This window comes from Macaca thibetana, chromosome 3 (assembly GCF_024542745.1).
Source record: "Macaca thibetana thibetana isolate TM-01 chromosome 3, ASM2454274v1, whole genome shotgun sequence".
Classification (NCBI taxonomy): Eukaryota; Metazoa; Chordata; class Mammalia; order Primates; family Cercopithecidae; genus Macaca; species Macaca thibetana.
The window spans coordinates 97,934,065-97,962,020 of NC_065580.1; the positions used below are offsets into that span (position 1 = coordinate 97,934,065).

At 41.9% G+C, this 27,956-nt stretch overlaps 1 pseudogene; it reads left to right on the top strand.

Annotated features, from left to right (window-relative positions):
• Positions 1-11,154: 11,154 nt before the first annotated feature.
• On the top strand, positions 11,155-12,762 carry LOC126950054 (26S proteasome regulatory subunit 4-like; annotated as a pseudogene).
• Positions 12,763-27,956: the final 15,194 nt, after the last annotated feature.

Here is a 27,956-nt window from a genome sequence, read left to right on the forward strand (position 1 = left end):
TGGGTCTTGACTTTTTATCCAATTTGCCAGTCCGTGTCTTTTAATTGGGGCATTTAACCCATTTACATTTAAGGTTAATATTGTTATGTGTGAATTTGATCCTGTCATTATGATGTTAGCTGGTTATTTTACCCGTTAATTGATGTAGTTTCTTCATAGCATCGATGGTCTTTACAATTTGGCATGTTTTTGCAGTGGCTGGTACCAGTTGTTCCTTCCCATGTTTAGTGCTTCCTTCAGGAGCTCTTGTAAGGCAGGCCTGGTGGTGACAAACTCTCTCAGCATTTGCTTGTCTGTAAAAGATTTTATTTCCCCTTCACTTATGAAGCTTAGTTTGGCTGGATATGAAATTCTGGGTTGAAAATCCTTTTCTTTAAGAATGTTGGCCGGGCACGGTGGCTCACGCCTGTAATCCCAGCACTTTGGGAGGCCGAGGCGGGCGGATCACAAGGTCAGGAGATCAAGACCACGGTGAAACCCCGTCTCTATTAAAAGTACAAAAAAATTAGCCGGGCGCGGTGGCGGGTGCCTGTAGTCCCAGCTACTCAGGAGGCTGAGGCAGGAGAATGGCATGAACCCAGGAGGCGGAGCTTGCAGTGAGCAGAGATTGCGCCACTGCACTCCAGCCTAGGGCACAGAGCGAGACTCTGTCTCAAAAAAAAAAAAAAAAAAAAAAAAAAGAATGTTGACTATTGGCCCCCACTCTCTTCCAGCTTGTAGAGTTTCTTCCAAGGGATCTGCTGTTAGTCTGATGGGCTTCCCTTTGTGGGTAACCCACCTTTCTCTCTGGATGCCCTTAACATTTTTCCCTTCATTTCAGCCTTGGTGAATCGGACAATTATGTGTCTTGGGGTTGCTCTTCTCAAGGAGTATCTTCGTGGTGTTCTCTATATTTCCTGAATTTGAATGTTGGCCTGCCTTGCTAGGCTGGGGAAGTTCTCCTGGATAATATCCTGAAGAGTGTTTTCCAACTTGATTCCATTCTCCCCATCACTTTCAGGTACACCAATCAAACCAATTTGGTCTTTTCACGTAGTCCCATATTTCTTGGAGGCTTTGTTCATTTCTTTTTACTCTTTTTTCTTTAATCTTGTCTTCTCACTTTATTTCATTAATTTGATCTTCAATCACTGATATCCTTTCTTCCACTTGATTGGATCGGCTACTGAAGCTTGTGCATGCATCACAAAGTTCTTGTGCCATGGTTTTCAGCTCCATCAGTCATTTGAGGTCTTCTCTACACTGTTTATTCTAATCAGCCATTTGTCTAACCTTTTTTCAAGGTTTTCAGCTTCCTCATGGTAGGTTAGAACATGCTCCTTTAGCTTGGAGAAGTTTGTTATTAACAACCTTCTGAAGCCTACTTTTGTCTGCTTGTCAAAGTCATTCTCTATCCAGCTTTGTTTCGTTGCTGGCAAGGAGCTGTGATCCTTTGGAGGAGAAGAGGTGCTCTGGTTTTTAGAATTTTCAGCTTTTCTGCTCTAGTTTCTCCCCATCTTTGTGGTTTTATCTACCTTTGGTCTTTGATGTTGGTGACCTACAGATGGGATTTTGGTGTGGTTGTCCTTTTTGTTGATGTTGCTGCTATTCATTTCTGTTTGTTAGTTTTCTTTCTAATAGTCAGGTCCCTCAGCTGCAGGTCTGTTGGAGTTTGCTGGAGGTCCACTCCAGATGCTGTTTGCCAGTGGAAGCTGCAGAACAGCAAATATTGCCGATTGATCCTTTCTCTGGAAGCTTTGTCCCAGAGGGACACCTGCCTGTATGAGGTGTCAGTTGGCCCCTACTGGGAGGTGTCTCCCAGTTAGGCTATATTGGGGGTCAGGGACCCACTCAAGGAGGCACTCTGTCCATTCTCAGAACTCTAATGCCATTCTCAGAACCACTGCTCTCTTCAGAGCTGTCAGACAGGGACGTTTAAGTCTGCAGAAGTTTCTGCTGCCTTTTGTTGAGGTGAGTTTATAGAGGCAGTAGGCCTTGCTGAGCTGTGGTGGGCTCCGCCCAGTTCGAGCTTCCGGGCCATTTTGTTTACCTACTCAAGCCTCAGCAATGGTGGATGCCCCTCCCCCTGCCAGGCTGCAGCCTTGGAGGTTGATCTCAGATTGCTGTGCTAGCAGTGAGCAAGGCTCCATGGGCATGGGACCCACTGAGCCAGGCATGGGAGAGAATCTCCTGGTCTGCTGATTGCTAAGACTGTGGGAAAAGCACAGTATTTGGGCAGGAGTGTCCCGTTTTTCCAGGTACAGTCTGTCATGGCTTCCCTTGGCTAGGAAAGGGAAATCCCCCAACCCCTTGTGCTTCCCAGGTGAGGCGATGCCCCACCCTGCTTCAGCTTGCCCTCCGTGGACTGCATTCACTGTCCAACCAGTCCCAATGTGACGAACCGGGTACTTCAGTTGGAAATGCAGAAATCACCGTCTTCTGTATCAGTCATGCTGGGAGCTGCAGACCGAAGCTATTCCTATTCAGCCATCTTGGACCATCCAATGTTAAACCAGCTTTGCATCCCTAGGACAGTCCCACTTGAGTGTAGTGTATAATTATTTTTCTATATTACCTATCCTAATATTTTGTCAAAGACTTTTGTGCCTGTATTCCAAGAGATACTGATACGTAATTTTTCTTTTCTTGCCATGTCTTTGTCTGATTTTGCCTTCAGAGTAATACTGGCCTCATGAGCAAGTTGGGAAGTCTTCCCTTCTCTTCTGTTTTTTGGAAAAGTGTGTGAAGAATTGGTGTCAATTCTTTTTAAAATGTTTGGTAGAATTCATCAATGAAGTCAATTGATCCTGGGCTGTTCTTTGTAGGAAGCTTTTTGATTACTAATTTAATTTCTACTTATTTTAGGTTTATTCACGTTTTCTATTTCTTCTCAGGTAAGTTTGGTTGTGTCTGTCTTTCCAGGAATATGTCCATTTGATCCAGGAATTTGTCCATTTGATCTCAGTTATCTAGTTTGTTGGCATCCAATTTTTTATAGTATTCCCTTATAATTTTTGTTTCTGGAACATCAGCAGTAATGTCCCTCTTTCATTTTTGAGATTTATCTCTTTTTTTCCTGTTTAGTCTGGCTAAAAGTTTATCAATTTTGTTGATCTTTTCAAAGAACTAACCTTCAGTTTTATTGATTTTTCTGTATTGTTTTTCTGTTCTCTATTTTACTAACTTCTGCACTAATCCTTGTTGCTGCCTTTTTTTCTGCTTGCTAACAAAGCTTTTTTGTCATATTAAAAAGAAGAAAAAATTACTTATCCAATATACTTTTGATGGTCATTCTGGTTATTTCCTGATTGAAGCTAGAGGCTATATGTATAAAGTTGTATTCTTGCACATATATTTATACGAACATGTATTTTTATTTCTCTTAAGTACCTAGGAGTGGAACAGGAATAGGGTAGATGTTTCAGTTTGTAGAAAGCTGTCAGTTTTCCAAAGTAGTTGTGCCATGTTATATTTCAACTAGCACTCTGTGAAAATCACCACGTCCTCCCAACATCTGGTATTGTCAGTCTTTTTCCTTTTAGCATTATGGTGGGAGTATAATGGTATCTGGTGTTTTAGTTTGCATTTCCCTGATAACTAATGAGACTGATCATCGTTTCACTTCTCTCAAAGTAACTAATCAAACTTTCGTCCCCTTTTCTGTTGACTTGTCTCCTTTTGTCTTACTGATTTGCGTTCTTAATATATTTTATATATATATGTCTTTTGTTGAATAAATTACAGGACCTTCATACAATGAATTACTCTAGAGTAATCAAAGTCAATTAACTATTGCTACATACACTTATGTGTATAAACTCACAGACATAATATTGAGAAAAAGAAGCTTTCAAAAAAGAGTACATACTTTTGCATAAAGCTCAAAACCGAGCAAAACCAATCTACCATATTGAAAGTCTAGTGAGTGGTCCCTATAATTGGGTAATAACTAGGAAGGGGGCATATGGGGATCCCTGGGCATCCTGGTAACATTGTATTTCTTCAGCTGTACACAGGCTACACAGGTGAGTTCACTTGTGAAAATCTATTGATATGCCGCATTGCAATTTATGCATTTTTCTGAATGTTACATCTGAGCAAAATATTTTAAAAAAAGGAAAATTGAATGAGTTCTTGAAAAAAATCTGTTAATTATCACATGATATTTGTTAGCAGATTCTCTGTATATGATGTATTTCTAACACTGTATGAAGGTGGGGGTTTTTGTATTAAATGCTTTCCTTGTTCATTCTTTATATTGTAAGCCTAAAAATTTCATTCATAGGTCAATAACAGCTTAACTTTTCCTTTGCTCTGGACTGCAGACATCTTGGCAAATAATACAATCTGAGTTCCCAAGGGCTATACCAATTTTAAAATCTGCTCCTTCCCCATCAATCTCATAATGCTGAATACAGTGCTCATACAATGAAATGCCACAGCTAACACTGCTCTAGCTGTCCCCTTAGGAATTCATTGTAAAAGGGTTTCACTGTACTTTGTAAAGCAATTTGGAATCCTTCATGATGAAAGGTTCTATATAAAGAAGGTAATATAATGGACTTGGCTTTCAACTTATTTCATTTAAGCCTTAACAGAAACATGAATCTACTATATTAGCATCATAAACCAATAGGTGCTATATAAATGCTGAATAGAAATATTCTGGGTGAATTAAATTGCGAATATAACCATGTATTAGCTAAGTGCTAGTATTATGCAAATACTGATTAATAAGAAAATTATACTCAATTAAAATAATAATAATGCTACATTCTTCTATATTCTCCCAATTCTCTGAGCACCCATTGACTTAGTTATTTTGCGTGTGTCTGCCACCCAAATCTCAAGCCTAAATGCAAACTCACATGAGATGTCCCTTTGGAAGGAAACAGTCTTCCCCATGGGTTGGTACCAAACACAAACTTCGGTGAGTGTATGTCAAGGGGGCGGGTAAAGGAAGTCCCTCTAATACATGTGATTGACATGCTTTTAAAAAGTCCATAATATTAAAAAAAAATACTGCTGGTATTTTACACAGGTATTCTGTGTAATACTGCCCAGAGTTACTTTTTTGCTTCTTAGCATTTCTTTGGAGACCAGATTCTCCAATGCTTCCAACATTATAATCACCAGGCATTAGCCATGTCATGGAACAGTTGCTATGCTTCACCCCAAAGACAGTGATGACCAGAAATGCGTGATGCAACCCCTACATGAAGTTTAAAATGTTACTGGAATGGTTTTGATGAAAAGTGTGTTAACATGAATCATTATCATCATCATCATTGTTCTTTTAAAAATTTCATCTTTCAGGACTGAGAGATGATTCCTACATCTATAGGAGCTGCACTTTAATTTTTTTTTTTTGTATTTGTGAGTCTAGATTTACAGAGAAATGTATTTATGGAAAAATGTGTTAAATCTGCAGCTGTTAGTTTTGCAGGTATGTCAGATGAAGTACTCAACTTGATGGGTAAAAAATGGCATTTCTATCTCAACCTCTCATTTACTGTGCCTTACTGTGATGGGACAGGGCACAGCAGGGTCTGGTTAGAAATCAATTTTCTTGCAGTTCTAGCCTTCTGTACAAAATAATATAAATCCAATCCTATTGCAGAAAGTTTCAAATTTCACTTTGAATGGTCACAAATTTGAAAACGAAGAGAAGAGGGACTGCTAGACTGGAGAGGCTGCGAAAGAGACGATGGTGACCAACTGTTGACAGTGTCACTGAAGATGGGGCCTGGCTTAACTGAATCAGGAGGTTGTGAGGGTTTATATCCCTGAAAGGAGTTGCAATGAAACATGCAAGTCCCCCATCTCAAGGAAAGCATAGAATGAACCCTATTCTTGTCTCTATTCCTTTGGGTTGCAACATCACAGATATTCTGTGCTCAAAGATTCTTAAGAGTAGTCTAGCCAGGTGGAGTGGCTCACACCTGTAATCCCAGCACTTTGGGAGGCCGAGGTGGGTGGATCACCCGAGGTCAGGAGTTCAAGACCAGCCTGGCCAATGTGGTGAAACTCCGTCTCTACTAAAAATACAAAAATTAGCCAGGTGTGGTGGCACATGCCTGTAATCCCAGCTACTCGGGAGGCTGAGGCAGGAGAATCACTTGAACCCAGGAGGTTGAGGTTGCGGTGAGCCGAGATCATGTCATTGCACTCCAGCCTGGGCGACAGAGTGAGACTGTATGTCAAAAAAAAGAAGAGGGTTTCAAAGCTCCTGTAGCTGTGGAACACTTTGTTCAAGGAACCTTTAACATGAAACCTCAAAGAGAAAACAAAAGCCCCAGGATCCTCTCAGGCCTCCTTTCATTTTCCTCCAGCTCTGCACAGGGGCCCTCCCAGCTTATTGTCACTGCTCTATTTTTGTGGAATCAAGATCCACAAGGTGAGGCCATTGTTAGACTCCCAAAATCTTCAGTGAGCTTCATGAAACAGATGGGATCTGAAGCAGGGCTCTGTCCTGGGGGATGAGGTGGGACAACTTCAGGCACATCAAAAAGAAAGGAATGAAACACAGGGAATGAGTTTCCTACAAGTCACTGGAGGGGCTGGAGGAATGAGTCATGGTGTCGCTAAGCTAGATGATTGGCTTCAAGGTCACATCACAGCAACTATGATGAAGAGGTCAGGAAACTGCCGGAAACTGAACTGCCTCTGCTCTGGCTGCTGCCACAGTCATCCTACACCCAAGAAACTGTTAGAGACCAGCTGCTGCCAACAGTGCTTGCTCGTCAGGCAGCACTGCTGCAGGAAGATGGCCTCTGCTTCTCTCTTTCTAATCTTTATGCAAGGGCATCTCATTGCAGAATCTAAATCACATCCAGAACCATAGTCTAGGAGTCTGAGAGTTTAGCTATCAGCCTTCCAGCTCCATGAGAGGAGACAGAACTAGGTGGATCTCAGTGGATCTGGCACAGAACAATTGGGGAAGAGGCAATGCTTGTGAAGAGCCTGAGTGAAAGTGGTGCCAAAGCAAACTGGAGGTGAATTCTGGAAGTGGAGAGAGCTTTAGTCCTGCTGTGAAAACAAGAAACCCCAGCGGCCTTCAATGAATAAATGGAAGGCATAGAATCTCCTTCCATAGCAAGTAAAAAATGAGGCCAGGTACGGTGGCTCACACCTGTAATCCTAGCACTTTGGGGGGCCAAGATGGGAGGATCACTTGAGGCCGTGAGTTCAAGACCAGCCTGGGAAACATAGCAAAACCTTCTGAAAAAAATATTAGCCAGGCATAGTGGCAGGCACCTGTAATCTCAGCTATTTGAGAGGTTGAGGCAGGAAGATCCCTTGAGCCCAGGAGTTTGAGGCTGCAGTGACCTATGATCATGCCACTGCACTCCAGCCTGGGCAATTGAGCAAGACCGTGTCCAAAAAAACAAAAAAAAAAAAAAGAAAGAAAGAAAGAAAAGAAAAAGAATAGCTCAGGCCATCATTTTTAGAATCATTTGAGATGAAGTCTTTGATTTCTTTCCTATTTTTGTAACATAAGAAACTTACATTCATTGTAAAAAACACTAGAAAATGCATTCACTCGAAAAGAAATACAAAAACCACCCGTAATCCCACCATTCATGGATAATCACCATATTGGTGACTCTCCTTCCTTCCAGATATTCTAGGGTTAATTTACTATCATATCATTGTTTTAAACTTTTTAAAAATTATGAACAATGCCATCAGCCACACTGTTGACAGCATTCTGTTATAGAGATGTCTCATACTTTAATAAAACATTTGAAGTCCCCATTTTGTTAGACATGCCAATATGTTAGATTAACAGTGATGGAATGGATAGAAAAGGCAATATTGCAGAGGAGATTTGAATTGGGAGGTGCTTAAAGCTAAAGTATTAATGAGATGGGAGGATGCAGGAAAATTCACAATCTTTGAAGCTAGAAGGAACTTAGAGGTCATTCTCGCCCACCTTCCTCATTTAAGGGATGAGGGCAACTGCAGCCACATCACACTCTTTATCCCACGCTCTCCAGTCCTCCTTCTTCATATTTCTTTATTCTGTCCTCAGCCATGTGTATGATTCTTGTTAAAACTCCAATCTAAACAGCAACTCACAGAAAATATGACTTAAAGAATAAGAACAACAAAAAGTCCAAGTCATAATAATTCCATTCCATTCATTCCTTTCACCTAGCATTTATTGAGAGATTGCTCTGTGGCTGATATAGTGCTATGAGGGAGGGGTTTAAAAATCCAACACAGACCCAACCCTCCACACACTCACTATCTTAAAAAGAAGATGAGAAGAAATATTTCAGTCACATTGAGGCGCCTGCTTTTCCTGTATGTGGGAATGGCCCTGGGACCCAGACAATTTCTTCCACGATTTTTTCCTTCTTGGGCTTTGGTTGTAAAGAAGCAGGAAAGTGAGAAAGGAGGGTGTATGGTTTTATATCTTCCAGTACAAGAACATTTAAGACAAGGTCTCTAATATTTTTCTTGTCTAGACATCCCCATCTTTTTATTTTTTAATAAAGCAAAAGGCAGTTGTGCCTTGTGGTTTGTAGCAAGAGTTCATTATCAGAGGAATGCTTGGCTTTTAAATGGTGTTAACACTGAAATCCTCTTCTCTTGTCTTTTCCTAGTTAGGATTTCCTCATCTTGATCCTCTCTCCTCACATATTGATCACACATTGCATGCTTCAAAGTGTTCACTGAATCATTCCACTTTTTCCAAGAGAATAGCTAACTCTTAACATGCTGCAGGTTTCCTATTACACTTCCTTTGCCTTAAAACATGTCTTGCAAGAGTAAATCTGCCCATAAAGAAACCACTCGGACCAAAAAGCCTTTGTACACACTCTCCCAAATGGAGCTGGACTGTAGGCAGGGACGATGTAGCAATAGCATCCACACACTGTCTGGGGTTCCTGGACCCATCTATTGTCCCATTTGAATGGAAACAAAGCCTCTGCCCGTCACTCCCTCACATTTGACTTGTACCTTCTAAGGTCTCAGCCACACGCATCCGAAGCTGTCTGGGGATTATTCATTCTACAAATGGTTTAAGATGTGGTCATTTTACTCTGTTGTTGTTGTATTCCTTCTGTTTGACAATTTGTAGCTTTTAATTTGGGGGACAGAGTAATAACTCTTAAGCAGATGGTTGTAATTGGTCCCCAGGGGTGTACTTGGGGAGGGAAGTTGGATGGGACTCTCACCAAGGTCCAGCACTCTGTGACTCACTCGGCTTGATTCCAGGCCAGGAGTGAGGTTGCTGATTGCTTCTAACCCGTTCTTTGGCAAGTAGTAAATGTCAATTGATCTTTCTTCATATGGTAGGGATGATATCCATATAAGAGAACATGAAAAATAGTACGTGTTAAAATGCATTCTCAGCAGCCAAACCCATGCGTGCTTAGAATTAAGTTGTTGCATCCAGTCCATTTGTCATTCTTTTTATGTCCAAGTTTTGGTAACAGAATGTTTTCAAATAGTTTACATTTCTCTTGGGACATCTTCCCTAACCAAATGTCATACTAGTGTTAGGCTGGAGTTATTCGGATTGCTCAATTCTTATTGTTTCCAACAAGATTTAGGCCATTTCTGTGAGCAGAATTCTGCATTGAAGATAATGGGCTTTTCATGCCTGTCCTTAAGGAGAAAAATTATTAGATCAGTGGGAATTTTACAGAGTACATTATTGAATTCTTGGACATTAAAAACTTCAGCTACTTGGAACACACACATGGCAGAAACAAACTGCAACTGACATTCAAAAACACACCTGATGGAAATATTAAGGTTGATGTTTTTCTTAATATTATCCTATGTAACGTCTAGTGTTCTCTAAGGAAATTATATTTATTAGGCTTTTCTTTTTTCTTCTAAACTCTTTTATTATGCTGCAAAATAACTTTATTTTCTGGTTATGAAGTAGTAGATCTTCACTGTAGAAAATTTGAAACATACGGAAAATATAAAGAAAATTTTTAAAGTATCTATGATTCTTCAATCTTGGGGTCTTATTTATTTATTTAAAGACATAGTCTTGCCCTGTTGCCCAGGCCGGACTGCAATGGCGTGATCTCAGCTCACTGCAACCTCTGCCTCCCGGGTTCAAGCAATTCTCCTGGCTCAGCCTCCCACATAGCTGGGATTAGAGACGTGTGCCACAACGCCCAGCTAATTTTTGTGTTTTTAGTAGAGACGGGGTTTCACCATGTTGGCCAGGCTGGTCTTGAACTCCTGACCTCGTGATCTGCCCACCTCGGCCTCCCAAAGTGCTGGGATTACAGGCGTGAGCCACTGGGCCTGGCCGGGGTGTTTATTTTTAAAAAGCCAACAGTGAACATTACTTGAAATCTTATTAAATGTTAAACACTTTTTTCTGAATTAAAGATTTCCTGATTTAAACCCTGATTCATTATTCTGCTAAGGATCTTGCTCTAGTGTCAAAGCTCCCTGATGCCACACTTCAAATGAAGCTTAGTTCTAGAATGACTCCTTTTCAGATAAGTGGACAATAAGTTATGGGCAAAGGTTTAGCCTGGGTCATCTCACTGGGGTCTTGGTGAAATCACTATTTCCTTTTTAATGTAATATTCTGTGAATAAAATCAAGATTAGAACAATGCTTGCAACTAAAGGGATTACTCAGTAGTAATAAGATAATTAGAAAATGAAGTATCAGCCCCAGCTGCAAGGAAGTATGGGGATGTGAGTATTTTGAGTAGGACACATTGCTGCTCTAGATAAAATGTTTCTGAAATGGAAGGTGAAAAGGGAGTAATAACTAGTAGGCTGCTAGCTGTGCCTGCCACAGAGATTCTCACAGAGCCACTTAGAACAATTCGGGATACTAACCTAAGACTTCTAGCCATACATCCCATGAGTTGTGAGCTACAGAGGAGTTATTATGCCCACTTTTCCATATAAACCTGAAACCAAGTCAACAAAATAGTTATGTTTTAGAATTGTTCAACACAGGTAGTGAAAGATAAAATAATAGCTTCACAGAGCACATGGAATTTTACTGAACCAAATCATGTAGATGTACTTATGGCTGAATTCACCTTCTATCTTCAGTAGGCTTTTAAAAGCCAAGTCTCTGGAAGCATGTCAAGAAATGTTTGTTCTATGACGGGTGCGATGGCTCACATCTGTAATCCCAGCACTTTGGCAAAAGGATCACTTGAGCCCAGGAGTTCAAAACTAGCCCAGGCAACATAGCAAGACCTCATCTGTACAAAAAATTTTAAAAACTAGGCAGCTTGAGTGGCCAGGGCAAGATGGGTCAAAGTCAGAGTGGTGCTCATGGTCTTGGAGCTGGAAAGAAGGATGACAAGGACAAGAAAAAGAAATATGAACCTCCTATACCAGCTAGAGTGAGGAAGAAGAAGAAAACCAAGGGACCAGATGCTGCCGGCAAACTGCCACTGATGACACCTCACACTCAGTGCGGGTTAAAATGATTGAAAGTTGGAATTAAAGACTGTCTTCTCATGAAGGAAGAATTCATTAGAAATCAGGAACAAATGAAACTATTAGAAGGAAAGCAAGAGGAGGAAAGATCAAAAGTAGATGATCTGAGGGGGAGCCTGATGTCAGTAGGAACCTTGGAAAAGAGTATTGAAGACAATCATGCCATCATGTCTACATCTGTGGGCTCAGAGCACTATGTCAGCATTCTTTGATTTGTAGACAGGGGTCTGCTGGAACGTGGCTGCTCGGTTCCTGCTCAACCACAAGCTGCGTGCCATGATATGGGTTGCTGATGGATGACACGGATCCCCTAGTCACAATGATGAAGGTGGAAAAGACCCCCCAGGAGACCTATGCTGATATTGGGGGGTTGGACAGCCAAATTCAGGAAATTAAGGAATCCATTCTGAATATTATGAAGAGATGGGTATAAAGCCCCCAAAGGGGGTCATTCACTATGGTCCACCTGGCACAGGTAAAACCTTGTTAACCAAAGCAGTAGCAAACCACACCTTAGTCACTCTCTTGCAAGTGATCAGCTCTGAATTTATTAAGAAATACCTATGTATGGGAACTGAACAATGAGATCACTTGGACTCGGGAAGGGGAACATCATACACCGGGGCCTATCATGGGGAGGGGGGAGGGATTGCATTGGGAGTTATACCTGATGTAAATGACGAGTTGATGGGTGCTGACGAGTTGATGGGTGCAGCACGCCAACATGGCACAAGTATACATATGTAACAAACCTGCACGTTATGCACATGCACCCTAGAACTTAAAGTATAATTAAAAAAAAAAAAAAGAAATACCTATGTAATGGGCCCAAACTCACATGGGAATTGTTTGTAGTTGCTGAAAAACATGCACCTTCCATCATGTTTATTGATGAAATCTATGCTATTGGGACAAAAGATATGACTCAAATTCTGGTAGTGAGAGAGAAATTCAGCAAATAATGTTGGAAATGTTGAACCAGTTGGATGGACTTGATTCAAGGGGAGATGTGAAATTTATATCCACAAGCCGAATAGAAACTTTGGATCTAGCACTTATCAGACCAGGCTACATTGACAGGAAGCTTGAGTTCCCCCTGCCTGATGAAAAGACTAAGAAGTGCATCTTTCAGATGCACACAAGCAGCATGAGACTGGCCAGTGATGTAACCCTGGAACAACTTGACACTTGACATCAAGGCAATTTGCACAGAAGCTAGTCTGATGGCCTTAAGAGAACATGGAATGAAAGTAACAATGAAACCTTCAAAAAATCTCAAGAAAATGTTCTTTATAAAGAACAGGAAGACACCCCCAAGGGGCTCTGTCTCTAGTGAACCACAGTTGCCATCAGGAAAATGGCTGGGAGATTTCCCAAGCCCTCAAAGGGATGAGGTTGGGGGAGTTGCCCAGAGGAATTCGTGTTCCAGTTTATTTTTATTAACAACACATCCTGTGAGTCTTTTGCAGTATGATGTGTAAGACATCCACTGGGCTGTTTTTGTCTGTTGGTCACTGTGCAATATTCTGCTTCCCAATAAACTGTGCTTTTTCTTTCTCTCTCTCTCCACACAGACACGAACTAAAAATGAGAAATGTTTGTTCTAGAACCAGTAGTTTTTCATATAAGCAATTGCTAAGCAGAAAAATATGCCCTGGCTAACAAACATCAGGTAGGAAAAAATAAACGTATTTAACAGATTTTTGTTTTGGTGTGACTTAGTTCCATAGGTTTGTGTATAGCAATGACTTTAATCTTCTAAGACATCATTGATGTAATGCACTTCAAATATATGTTGATACCAAAATTATCTATAAATCTAAATTTCTATGACTTTTTCTTAGGCTTTTATCTTCCCATTGCAATTTGAAAGTAAAGGCATTCTCCAGCTTATATTCACAACCTTAACCCAACTCTAGGTTGAAGAACTTGTTAATTCTTCATAACTTTCCCATTCTCCACCTTCTGTCTCCATTTATCACATGCATCCACTCACACTAGCCTATGGATCAGGTGAAGTTTAGAAGCATAAAGGAGATATTATTTGGAACAAGGTGTTGTTTTATTGCAGTCTTACCCTTTCCTATTCTTCAAGTGAGTGACTAATTCCTCGGAATTTCTAAGATTTGGGTTTAAAACTGCACTGTCTCTAGGCTGTACCTATTATTGAATGAGATAACTATCCTTGCAGAGGTGCATAAAGTTGTTTTGATGGTAAAGCACATTCATTTGCAACCACTGCGGCACACAATGAAGGAAATGCAACTGCTGTCCTCCTGGGATAAGCCACTTAGGCAAGAAAATAAATAAGAGGATTTTGATTATATTTGGAACTCTTAAGCTTGTGCTCAGGGAGGCTCCATCTTTAAACTCTTGTCATTTCATGTTTACACAAAAATTATAATGGAAAAAATAGGCTTATCGTTTTCTGTACAAGCATTGCACGTTTTAAAAATGTATCCATGTTTTACTGGGGTAATGCCAGCCACAATTCGCACGTGTTTGTTATTGCATCTGATTGTATGAGACAACAAATGAAAAGGGCTCAGCACGGTCTCTGGCACAGTGTGGACCAGGAGAAATGTCCTTTTTCTTCCATTCTCTCTCTTTTGTGTGTATCTTATTGCTCCTACTTCTTGTTAGAAGTTATTCTGAAGAGAATGCAGAATTCCAGGTATCTGAGCCAGATACAGCTGTCAGAGCCAACAAACGTAGCGCTCTGCTATTGGACAAATTCTTCTAGTTCCCACTATTTTCTGTGTACATCATGTCTCTTCATTGGTGAGTGCAAAGAATCCATGTTCAAACTGCCTGTTCTTCCCCTACCTGCCAAAATTAATTCAGCAAACGGAGTACCAGTCTAGCTGGGGGAGAGATGTGTACCTGGATAATAACAATATTATTATTACTAAATAACACTATTTAATAATAATACTGTGTGCCAGGTACCAGGTGCAAATACTACAATAACTGTTACTACTATATTGAGCACTTATTATATGCCGAATATTGTGCTAAATGTTTTTACACATGACAGAGAATTATTCACTAAATGGGCCCAAAGAAGTAGGCTTTAATCTGGAAGCTTCCTAATTTATCTCCTTCAAACACAGTCTATCAGAAATTGGACAATATTAGATGCCTGTCTCTCCCGGTCACTGTCAGCTATTAAAACAGTCCTAGCCAGGCTTTGTGGCTCATGCCAAGTGCTGTAGTCCCAGCACTTTGGGAGGCTGAGGCATGAGGATTACTTGAGCCCAGGAGTTTGAGGCTGCAGCGAGCTAAGATCATGCCACTGCACTCCAGCCTGGATGACAGAATGATACCCAGCCTTTACAAATAGAAATAAAACAGTCCTAATTGCAGACATGATAAGGTCCAAGTCATCCTAAAACAAAACTTCAGACTCGTATGCAGTTTAGATCTGCCTGAGTCCCTGACAGCTTCCCAGTTGCCGTCTGTAATCCCCATGAAGACCAGCTGCTCCTGACTTCCATGAGCCACTCCTATACCTGTTTAATAGTCTCCTGTCTTTATTTGAGCAAGCTGGCAACCTTACAACCAACTAGTCAATCCCTGACTAGAAGAGGATGGACAGTACATTCTCAGCAGAGATTTTGAAAAAAAAGACACTTTGGCTACTGCCACCTCAACCCTGGCCACTGCCCTGTCATTCTGTCAGGAATCAGCTGCCTTTCTCTGCCTTTCCACCTTGAAACTTTCATGTGTTGTGGTTTCATGATTTTTAACTAACATCTTTATTTGTGTAAAGACACCAGGCACAGTGGTGCATGACTGGCATACCAGTTACTCACAAGGCTGAGGCAGGAGGATCGCTTGAGCCCGGGAGTTTGAGGCTGCAGTGAGCTATGATCTCACCACTGCAATCCAGCCTAAGTGACAGAGCAAGAGCTTGTCTCTAATAAATAAATAAATAAATAAATAAATAAATATTTTATATATATAGGGGGCGGGTTGCAGGAAGGTATTTTAGAAAAGGCTTTGCCATCTATCATGAGGGAGGTTTCTGCCTTCTCCCCTCCAGTGAAGTAGGGCCCCCATGGGGCTACCTGGTAAACTTAATATGTAAGCCCTATGAAGTGCAGTGAAGCTCTAGCCTCCTCTTGCAAAGTCTGCTAGGGTCATGCTTGCTGAATCCCTTTGTGAATCCGGAGGGACGTTTCTTGTTCCACTCTTTCAAATACAGAGTTCCTTTCCCCCTATGTCTCCATTTGGAAATTCAGTCAAAACCTAAGTCAACAGGATATGTCCCCCTGTACATTTTGTTATGTAAACATTGGATATAATCCTCACAATAGCCTTCTGAGGGAGAGAATAAGATCCTTGCTTTACAAATGAGGAAGTGTAGGGAGATGAAATACCTTGTTCTAGATCACATGTTTAGTGATGCTAATACAGGATTAAAACCCAGGCCAGTCTGATTCTGAAGCCTATCCTTTCCACCACATCCTGGCAGAGAAGAAGGCAAAAAAAAGGTTGGAAAAGGTTGGTGCAAACGTAATTGTGGTTTTTGCAATTACTTTTTTAAAAAAATGGCCTCCCAGCACTTTGGGAGGCCGAGATGGGCGGATCACGAGGTCAGGATATCGAGACCATCCTGGCTAACACGGTGAAACCCTGTCTCTACTAAAAAATACAAAAAAAAAAAATACTAGCCGGGCGAGGTGGCGGGCGCCTGTAGTCCCAGCTACTCGGGAGGCTGAGGCAGGAGAATGGCGTCAACCCGGGAGGCGGAGCTTGCAGTGAGCCGAGATCGCGCCACTGCACTCCAGCCTGGGTGACGGAGCGAGACTCCGTCTCAAAAAAAAAAAAAAAAAAAAAAAAAAAAAGGCCAAAACTGTCATTACTTTTGCAATTTTGCACCAACTTAATAGCTAAGTGTGAGCAGTGTCCTCGGGGGGAACCAGCAATGTCTGCGCTCTGTGGACAGGGTGCTCCTGGCCAGCTGGCACGGAGGGAGTCCAAGGGGGATGGTAGGTGACGGGTCTGCAGAGGGTAAGATCTGGCCAGACCATGAAGGACCTTGATCTAGGAGGTTTATGTAAAAAATGGTAGGGAAGTTGGACTCTGCCACAGGTAACTGGGGGTCATTCACGTTTGGAGCCAGTGAAGGACTCCTTCAACTCTGTTTCAGAGATCGCCCAGGTGGCCAGGTGCAAGCAAGTAGGAGGGGAGCAAGGTTGCAAGTGGAAGCGGATTGCAGATCCTGATTGGATGTAGTAAGAGTCCAAGTAGGCAGTGAGTGCCACAGGGATAGGGAAGGAGGGACTGGGCTAGGAGAAGAACCAGTGGCCTGCAGTGCCCACTAGTTCTTCCCAGACACAGACAAAATTGAGGCAGGAACAGGAAACGAGTGTGGGTGCTAATAGTTGGGGTGTCCCCAGATAAAACAGCCCTAAGGGCGTCTCCAGCGAACCCAGCCCAGCTGGCACACAGGACGACAGAGAGGTGCTGAGTTCTGCAAAGGCAAGTTAAGTGCTCAGCCAAATGCATTCCTGCAGCATTAGATGACCACAGCCCCCGACATGTGTTTTTAATGGATTCCCAGGCTGCTAACAGTTAACATTGTTAATGACCTGCGGAGAGTTCCGATCCCTGGATAAGGGCTACCTGCAAATCTTGGTTATTACTTTTAAAGTATGCAAAGTGAACCTGAGCTGGTTCTTTTCTTCTTTTTTTTTTTCTTAAATATAGATTCCAGAGTCTTAAGGGTGTGGGGTGGTGTGTGTGTACGTGTGTGTGTGTGTGTGTGTGTGTGTGTGTAGTCATGTCTATATCATCTCTCGCATTGACAGACCACTTTCTCTGCCTGAGTCAGGTCACTTTGCTTAGGCTGAGAAACTTCATGTCAAGCATGAAGCTTTTCACTCTAAATCAGTTTTTACTTCTAAATTAGTTCCACAAAACAGCATCCATTAATCAATACCCTGTTCAATCATGAAGCCTTTTAAGCTGGAAGAGGTTGAGTGCAAGTGTCTGGCGTGGGCTTCCAGATCGGCATCCCTAATCCCTGGGGGCCCTTCATCCTCTGCCCTTTCTTGCCCTTCTAGCCTCATCTCTTCCCTCTCAAGGGCTCCCTGTTTCTCAGCCTTTCACCCAACATGCTTCTTCACACTCTAGGGCTTCTTCACACTCATGGCACATTTTGTTCTTTCTGCCTGTGCCCTTCAAGTGCAGCACCATGCACACCATCCTTTCCTCACCCAGCCCCAGCTCTCCTTGAATGCTTGGTGCAGGTGACACCTCGTCCAGGAAGCTCTCCCTCACCTGCTGCTCTGCGTTTTCATCTTCTGTGTTCACACAGTTTTGTCACAACACTTTCACCCTATATTTAAAAAGTATATTTCGCTTGATTATAAAAGTCACTCACACTTGTAGAAAATATGGGAAATAAAAAAAAAAAAACTTAAAGGGAAAAAATACATGTAAATTGACAATTTGGGGGTTATAAGCACTGTTAACATTCTGATGAATTTCTTTCCAGTATTTTTTCCATGTATATATTTGTAAAACTTTCATACTCAGAAAAGAAAAAAATGCCGTAAGAAGATGGGGAAGGAACCTTGACTGATAAAAAGTTCAGTGCATTTATTGTTTCTAGGTGACTGGCAACTTAAAAAATTGCTTAGTTTAAAAATCAAATTACAAGGGATTTTTTGGCACCAGTGTAACAAAAGTGTGTGCTGGAAAATGAGTGCTTACACAAATAGTCAGTGTCCTCTTTTTTTTATTTAGCATTTTGTCATGTCCTAAGACATCTTTGAAAATGTGTTTTTACTCCATAACCCTCTGTTTTCTGATTCTCATTATGTTGTCCTGTTTGCTTACCTTTTGGTAGCCCCTGTCGGACTATAAGCTTCTTTCTTTCAGGCAGGGCCTGTGATCGTACCATTTTTTAATTCAATCCCTAACCCATTCTGATGAAGTGGGAATAGGTATGTAATAAACAGAATGCATTACCTGAGATTACCAAAAGATTACCTGAGTCTTCCTGAATTGCTTACTTACTCAACCCCTATTTGTTCTCTATGCTGAGGTGTCAAGACTATACCAGCATCCACAGGTCTGGTGGGGGCCACAGGCCTGCATCACCCACAGGCCCCTTAAGGGATGAAGGGCCACTCTACAGCTGCAGGGACTGCTGCTGGCAAGAAGCCCTCAGAGATTGCCTCGCCCAATGGGGAGCCGCTTCATCCAAGGTCACCCCCTTTCCCGGGGTGGCCTGCTGCATCAATGACTGGTCCTTGGAGGTATAACATCCTGGCCCCTATTCCCCAACTGGGACAACTCTGAAAAGTTCTGCTTCAGAACTCTCCTTAGCATCTACCAAGGTTGCCATTGAGACCACACCGAAGCTGGACTCCTCCCCCTGCCCGACCTTGCTTCCCTCCCCTCCCTTCCCTCAGGTGTCATCCCAAGAGCACCCCCTACAAAGCTCCTTCAAATTCATCTACGCCTCAGAGCCTGCTTCCTGGGTAGCCCAACCTGCAACAACAGGCATCTAAACAATGCCCAGACACACCCCTAACTTGAGGTGACTTACAAGCCAGCCGTGTCATGTGCTTCCAGGTTGTAGATTGTGAGTTCCTTGAACAGTGACCATGTCTTATACCTTTCACAGTGCTGGGCCTCACTACAGTCCCTGGAGCACAGAACATGACCAAGCACATCCCACATCGAGAGGGTAACAGCGAATGGGGAGGGAATAGAAGAACAGTTCCCAGGGAGCATCAGCTGGGTGCTAATGGCTGTTGGGACAAGGTGAGAATGATGAACATGTGGTTTCTGAGTCTCAACCTGAGAGACTGCGAGAAGAGTGACTGCTGGAGCGAGAAGTTCCTATTGTGGAAAATTGGTCTGATATTAGATTGGTGTGAAAGTGTTACATTTGAAGCACCAAAATCTTCAAGGGGAACTGTCCTGTAGGTGGTAGTTGAGGCAGAACCAGGTCTTGTGTACAGAACGATTTAGAAATCACGTTGAGGCACTATGGATTCCCACAGGGGTGATATTAGAAGCTGTGAGAATAAGGACAGTTTCAGAGAGTTTCTGTTTGTTTTTCTTTTCTTTTTAAGTTCAGACCTAGAAGAGAAGAAAATCCACCAAATGATAGCTGGACTTAAAGTGCGACATCAGCTTTTCTCTGGGTCTCTAGCCTGCTGGTCTACTCTGCAGGTTTGGGACTTGCCAGCCTTCATTAGCCAATTCCTTATAATCTCTCTCACTCTCTCCATATGCATATACATAACAAGAATGACAAATAGGTGGTTTCCAAGTTTCATATATACATGGAGAGAGAGAGAGAGAGAGAACCATTAGGGGGTGGGTGTGTGTGTGGGGGTGTGTGTGTGTGTTTCTCCGGAGAGTCCTGACCAATACCAATTTTGATTAAAATCTGACTAAGACACTTGATTAAGGAAAAAGCAACAGCACTGAAAGGAAGGAGAAGTTAAATGTTTTACAAAGAGATTCACTATGGAGCAGTGTCTTCAGGGGCAAAAAGAAGCAGGTTTCAATCGTGATTTCCTTCTGTTTCTTTGGCTCAAGCTGCACATTGAGTTAGCTGTCCCATAATGCAGGCTTTGTAGAGGACACAGAAACAATGCAAGGAGCAGGGGGAAGCTTCCGGAATAGAGATTGATATCCTCAGAGAGTAAGCAAAATCAGATACTAGAAAGAAGATCCAGCAAACAAGACAAAGCTCTTGGAAATTAAACCCATGATGACAGAAATTTTAAATGTAATAAACGAATTAGAAGGTAATTGAGTAACTCTCACAGTAAATAGAATAAATAGTCAAAGAAATTGAGAAGAGAAAATTGGAGAATCAATTCAGAAGGTCTAATTTCTGAAAGACAGGACAGATAAAATGGACCAAGGAATTATCAAAAAATTATACAAAAAATTTTCCTGAGGGATGTAGTATTTCAGATTGAATGGGCTGAAAAGCCCAGCATACTTAATGAAAATGACTCATAACAAAGCATTTCATAATGATATTTCAGAGTTCTGAGGATAAAGAAAAGATCCTGAGAGCTCTAACAGGGAGAGAGAGAACAGGTCACAGGTGAAATAAATATGGGATCAGTCTTCTCAATACCAATACCAGAAATTAGAAGTCAGGCCGGGCATGGTGGCTCATGCCTGCAATCCGAACACTTTTGCAGGCCAAGGCGGGAAGATCACTTCAGCCCAGGAGTTTCAGACCAATGTAGGCAGCATAATAGGACTCCATCTCTACAAAAGTAAAAATTAAAAAAATTAGCTGGGTGTAGTAGCACATGCCTGTCATCCTAGCTACTTGGGAGGCTGAGGTGGGAAGATTGCTTGAGCCCAGGAGATAGAGGCTACAGTGAGCTGTGATCACGTCACTGCACTCTAGCCTGAATGACAGGGTGAGACCCTGCCTCAAAATAATAATAATAATAATAATCATCATCATCATGTTAGAAGATAATGGAAAAATGCCTTTGAGATCCTAAGGGAAAATAATTTCCAACTAGGATCTTATACTCAGCTAAGCTTTCAATTGAGGATGAGGGGGTTAAGACAAGGCCTCAAAATGTACCTTCCATATATCACTTTTTGAGAAGTCACTAGAAGACGCACTCCACCAAACCAAGACTGTTGTCAAGAAAGAGAAAGACGTGAGATTAACAACAACCACAATAAAAATAAATAAAAGCCAGAGGATTTTCCACAGAAGAGCAGGAAAAAAGTTTCAAGGATAACGGGGCAGAGGAATATAAGAAAGCTCAATTCTGATCTTTCATAGCAGGAATTCAGTGGGTGATATCTGTAAGTGAAAAAGAGAAAACAGTATAATGTTGTTATTTAGAAATATGAAGGTACATAGCAGGAGGAACGGCTAAAGAGATGAAAGGAATTTCCTTTGGGAAACAGGAATTGAAGGAGGAGGTTGAGTCGGGAAAGGATTGCTGTTTTTCTTCATAAGTCCTGTAGTATTATTTGACTTTTAAACTAAGCACATTTATTGCCTTCATACAAATTAAATTTAAATAGGCAAAAGTCTATTAATATGCCAAAAATAATTTGTAAATTGTGAGTAAAAATAGACCCCTTGCCCACACTACTAGAAGTGGTCTTTCAGGAGAGAAAGCACGACCCTCTGATTTGTCCCTCTTCCTCTGCAAATGGTTTTTAAGCAAATTCTTGGGAACCCATCAATCTGCCAATTAGAAGAAAATGCAAGAGTAACAGCAGGAATCATGACTGCAAGGAAACAGTTACCATCCCATAAAATTATTGCCTTTACCAAATTAGAATAAACCTGTCAAGACAATGTTTAACTATCTTTATGTAAAAATCAAAACGGTCTGACTTCAACTGTCAAACAGAGTCTTCGAACTTGTCTGTAACAAAGTGCTCCCTTAGTAAGTCGTATAGTTCAAGTTGCATTTGCAGTTTGGGGAAATGGAGCTGCCTGGCCCATGAATCCAGCAAGCTCGACTTTTCCATGGCTGACGTTCCTGTAGAATGACTGGCTCATTTAGTTGGCCGGGCAGTTGCAGCAGGCTGGGTGGGTGTTGCTACTGCAGGAAAACTATGAAATAAAATATCATTGCACCTACCTCACTGATCAATAACATAAAAGAAAAAAAATCTAGCTCCTGTATTTGGACAAAAGGCAATTTTCTGTGGCTTCTCACATTTGCTAGAACTTTACAAATATGTATCATAAACTACCAGATGAGACAAATCGGTACAATACTAGTTATTTTTATGTGCTGCCTCATCCTTTATTCAAAATATCTCAGATCACTTTAAAATGAGAGGTCAGAATGGAAAGTGTGATTTATAGAGCCTAAGGGACCAAGGCGAAGGCTGCAGAATAGGCAAACGGCCCACTAAGGATTCTGGGAAAGGAAGGCAGGCTGAGTCAGATGCAAACCTCACTTGCAGCCCCTTCCAGAGTCCAGGGAGACAAGTGTAGTGGGTGTCACAGCTTCAGTTTTGCAGTTGTGGAGCTCATTATGAAAGGATGATCAAACTAGAAGATAAATGAACATTAACAAAAGTTGAGCTGCTTCTAAAATTATCTGCTTGATCATCTTTTTTAAAAACAACTGCTTTTTAAAAACCTCCTGGATTCAAGCAATCCTCTTACCTTACCCCCCCCCCACTGTCCCCCTGGGAGTAGCTGGGACCACAGGCACACACCCCAACACCTGGCTAAATGTTTTATTTTTAGTAAAGACGAACTCTCGCTATGTTGTCCAGGCTGGTCTTGAACTCCTGAGCTCAAGGGCTCTCCCACCTTGGCCTCTCAAAGTGCTGGGATTATAGGTGTGAGCCACTGCACCTGGCTTGATATTTTTCAGTGTATTTACAGAGTTGTGCAATCACCACAATTTTAGAACATTTTTATCCCCCAACCCCATACCCCTTAGTAGTCACCCTCCTTTCTCTTTCTACATGCCCATTCCCCCTACACACACACACACACACACACACACACGCATGCACGCACACACACACGTACATGCCCATGCAGTTCCAGGAAACCACTATTTCTGTCTCTGAACATTTAATATCAACAAAATCATACCATATATATTCTTCTGTGACTTGTTTCTTTCACACCACGCTGTGTTTTCAAGGTCCATCATGGTGCAGCATTATCAGCATCTACTCCTCTTTCTGGTGGAATAACCTTCCGTTGTATGTACGTACCAGATTTTATTTACCCATTTCTCCATCCATGGACATTTGGGTTGTTCCCACCTTTGAGCTGTATCAATAATGATGCCACAAACATTTATGTACAAGTTTCTGTACACTTGCTTTCAATTCTCTCTGTTATAGACCTAGAAGAGGAATTGCTGGGTCATGTGATAAATCTATTCTTAACATTTTGAGGAACTGCCAAACTATTTTCCAAAGTGGCTGCACTGCTTTACATTTTCATCACTGGTGTATGCGGGTTCTGATTTTTCCACATCTCCATGTGGAAATTGTTATTATCCATCTTTTTATTATAGCCACCCTGACTGGTGTCAGGTATCTCATTGTCCCAATAATTTCTCATCTTTAATGATGCTCCTATGCTCTCATGTTATGTGGATTTTAATATCCAACAGCCGTTTTGTTAAAATCCCAAAATGGAAAGAAAAGATCAATAAAGAACTCTGGAACTTTGGTGCACCATTCAAAGTTGTCCATGGATTCCAATGCTTGGGAAAAAATGTTTATTTGAAGGTATAAGCGTGGATATTGCATAAACCACATATTATTACTATTCAGCAGCAGCTATTGAGAACATATTGGCCACCAAATGGCTATTCTAAGTGTCTTAGAGGAAATGAAAAACACACAGGCTCCTTACCGCCAAGCACTTGCAGAATTCCGGTACTCATAATGACGGCAGTAATACTGTTTACATGCACCTTTACAGATTATATAGGGCTTTGAAATTTTAATTCTGATTCCTGTTCCTGGGGCCGAGAGTTTCAGCAGCCACGTCATTCAGGCCCTAACATTGTATCGTAGGGGACTGGGAGGGTTTGGCAGGCTGAAAAACGGTGACCCACCCAGGTCCTTGCCTCTGACTGCCCTGACCTGCCCACAGAATCTGGTCTTCAGCTCTGTTAGTTTTCAAAGAGGTGCCAGGATTCAGGGGGCCCCCATCCTTGTTAAACTCCCCAGAGACTGACTAGTAAGCCAGGCTGGCTATATATGAACACACTCTGCCCAGAGAATCAGGAGAGTCGGCTGACATTCTGTGCATTCTATCTTCAGAGGGAATGTCTCCTGGGAGGCCCCAGGAATTAAAGAAAAGTAGGTTGGATGGTTGGCAGGGCCAAGTGACTGAGCTAAGAGCCCCTGATAGACACAGGTCCGCTCCAAGGCTATAACCACCAAACAGACATGAGGATGAATGTTAACAGCTGGGAACCCCCCTCCCCACATAACAGTGCTGAAATTCTCTCACAAACTCGTCTTTACACTCTTCCAAAATGCTGAATCGGTCACCAGAGCTTCCACTATTACTGCACCTAATGACCAGCATAGAAGCCCAACACCTGGTAGGTACTCAACAAGTAAGTGGATGAGTTGGTGAATTAAGTTTCAAAATTATCTTCATTTGCTACACATTTAGATAAGATTCTGGAGCCGTTCTCCTCTTAGGAGTCAGTCACACATTCTTTCTCGGGATGAGTTATCTCCTGGGAAGATTTCCAAAGAATCATTCAGTAGATCACTTTTCACTCATTTACTCACTGAAAATTCATCTAATGAACATTTCCTGGGGTCCTACTACATACAAGGCTCAACAGCACATGTAATGGGGCTTTTAAAAAATTACATATATAAATATACAAAGAAAAAAAGGCATATCAAAATAAAGGACAAAAGACATACCAAAATGTTAACAGTGGTGGCATCATTGATCATTTTTCTTTCCTTCTTTTTGCTTATTTGCATTTACTACAGTGCCCATGTCCTGTTTATTTGAAGTGTTTTAAAAGCATTCAAGATGCATCTTGCCCTCAAAAAACATGGATAGAGTGAGTGGGCAGGAAATGGGACAAGACAAACTGAAAAATGACAACTCTGACACAAGTGCAGACCGTGATCATTTCCCTAAAAGGCTTAAATGCTGTCAGGGTTAAGAGGAAATTGCAGCGACCCCGACAGATCAGGGACCAGGTCACAGAGGTGCCATCCTTGAAGGACAGGAGGGTTTCTCCAGGGAGCAGGACCTCAGAGAGTGGGAAGCATAAAGGTGGGGCGACAACAAGAAGTCTTCACATTTTCTATTTTCTCTTTTTTGAGACCATTTCAGTGACCTTGCTTGCGTAGGCTCTGGCTCTCTAACCTCCTACCCCAACAAGGCAAAGGATCAGATGGCTTACTAGGAGATGGGGATGCTGGGGGAGGGCAGAGTGGCAGAGGGAACATCTCTGATGGGACATGCTGGGGGAGCCCCACGACGCAGGAGCACAATGATGAGAGCCAAGAAGGATGGGAAGCCGGAGAAGGAAGTCCAATCACATCATGATTCCATGGGCAGGAGAAGCAACTGGGTACAAAGAGGTAAACTGGAGGGCCTAGTGCCCAGATATGCCCCAACAGAGTGGGACCAACCTGGAGGCATTTATTAAAAGTCTTTGCCAGCTGGGTGCAGTGGCTCATGCCTGTAAACCTGCACTTTGGGAGGTCAAGGCGGGACAATCCCGTGAGAGCAGGAGTTTGAGACCAGTCTAGACAACATAGTGAGACCCCCATCTCTATAAAAAAATTGAAAAAACTAGCCAGGCATGGTGGCACATACCTGTGGTCCCAGCTACTTGGGAAGCTGAGGTGGGAGGATCACTTGAGTCCAGCAGTTTGAGGCTGCAGTGAACTATGACGACACCACTGCACTACATACAGCCTGGGTGACAGAACGAGACCTTGTCTCAAAAAACAAAAACAAAAACAAAACCCACCAAAAGCCTTTGCTCTCTCATCACCACTTGTAAGAAGTTGGCCAAAGTGCGGCAATCAATGCTGTTCTCAATGTAGCCTCACCCTGTGCTGCCCAGTCCTCTGCTGCCCTTCTGCTGGCATGGGTCACTCTCCCATATGCTCTGCAAAGCCTTCCCTGATGCTCCTGGGCAGAATTGACTCCCTTTTTCCTGTGTTTCCTCACCCCTTGCTTTATACCATGATTGCCCTCATCATTATCTAGCATGCTGTATATAAAGTTGTATACATTTTAGTTCCTCAGATAGTGAGGTCATTGAAGGCAGGGTCTCTGTTTCATTCATCTTTCTATCAACAGTGCCAAAGTGGGCGATGCAAGTCAAAGCATTCAAAAGGGAGGGAGGGAGGGAGGAAAGGAAGGAAAGGAAGGAAAGGAAAAGGAAGGAAGGAAGGAAGGAGTAAATGAATTTAAAGGAAATACCAGGTTTGTTTAGAAAAATACTTGTTTAGAAAAATATTGTCTTGGATAAATGTCATGACTAAGAGTTCATCTCAACATGAGATCAGAATAATTAGCAAATTGTGCTTATGTTTACACTTTTGTTTTCAAGAGAGACTATTTACATATGCTCCCCTGCGTTGATTAGAGCTCTTTTTGATTAGTTCATACAGGATATAGAGGTATTATTTCAACCAAGAATGCAATAAAGACAAAAGAGAAATTAAAAAATGAAATGCTTTTATTTACTAATGGTCATCAATAGCAATGAGCTAGAAGTGCAAAGAAATGCACAGTTCCTGAACCCAATTACTTTCCATAATAGTAAGATACATTAAAAGTGGGAGAAGGGCCGGGCCTTTAGGTGATTTTCTAAGAAATGTAATGCACTAGTACATTTGCAGAACAATAGGGCAATGTCAGAGATACCCTTTGTGGTACATTATGTCCTCAGAAAGGAATTGATCTGCCTGTAATGAATTAAAGATGGCTGCAAATTCTCTACCACTACTCTCATGGAGAGGCAGAGTCTGTACTCTTTCACTTTGAATCTGGGCTGGCCCTGTAACTTGTTTCATCCAATGAAAAGTAGCAGAAGTCACACTGCATAACTTCTGAGGCTAAGCCTTGAGAGATCTGCAGTCTCTGCTTTTATGTGCTGGAAATGTTCCCTCTTAGAATCCAGACACCGTGCTATGAGAGGCTGCATGGAGGGGTCCTCCTAAGGTGGTCTGGTCAACAGCACCGAGCTTATAGCCGATAGCCAGTGACCACTGCCAGCCATGTCAGTGATCCGGCTTCAACATTCCAGCCCAGTGAAGCCTCCAAATGACTATAGACCCAGCCAACACCAACATGAAGCAGAAGAACCACCCAGTTGAGCACAGTCAACCCACAGAATTGTGAAATATAGCAAATGCCCGCTGTTATTTTAGACTACTGTGTTTTCAGGTTGTTATGCAGCAATAGATAACTGAAACAACCCCTGATTTGTATTTACTGGAAAGTAAGAATAATTTGAAATTCTACTCATCTCTAGGAATAGCAAAGTGGGACAGAAATAAGACTTTCTGTCTCCCAGGCAATTCCCAGGAGAAATACTTAGTTGGCTGTAGAAGAATTAATAAGAACAATGCAGTAAAGTAAGTGAGACAAACTGTGTCAAGTCAGCAGTGTCACTGGCAAAGTGTGCAAAAACTTATCGCGCCATTAAGGCACACAATCCAATTACTACAATATGTACAAAGTGAAATGATAAACTTAAAGTTGATGGGAAGAGTATATAAAATCAGTGGCTGTGAAGGGCATGGTAGAATCAATAAAGTTTATGAAAATTGAATTAGTTGTGCATGAATGTGGGTAACAAATGCACAACATGTTCTATATTTAGGAAATAAGGAGAGAGCCCTCTGTGGTCTGAGGCTACATTCAGAATAAAGGGTTAACAAATACTCATCTACTCCCTGATTTATTTTGGTCACATCTAAGACTATTGGGTTTATTCTATTTTTTTAGGCTTTCCTTTTGCCTGTATAGCTTCTGCCTCCAACCCAGTGAACTCCTACTTTTCAAGGTCC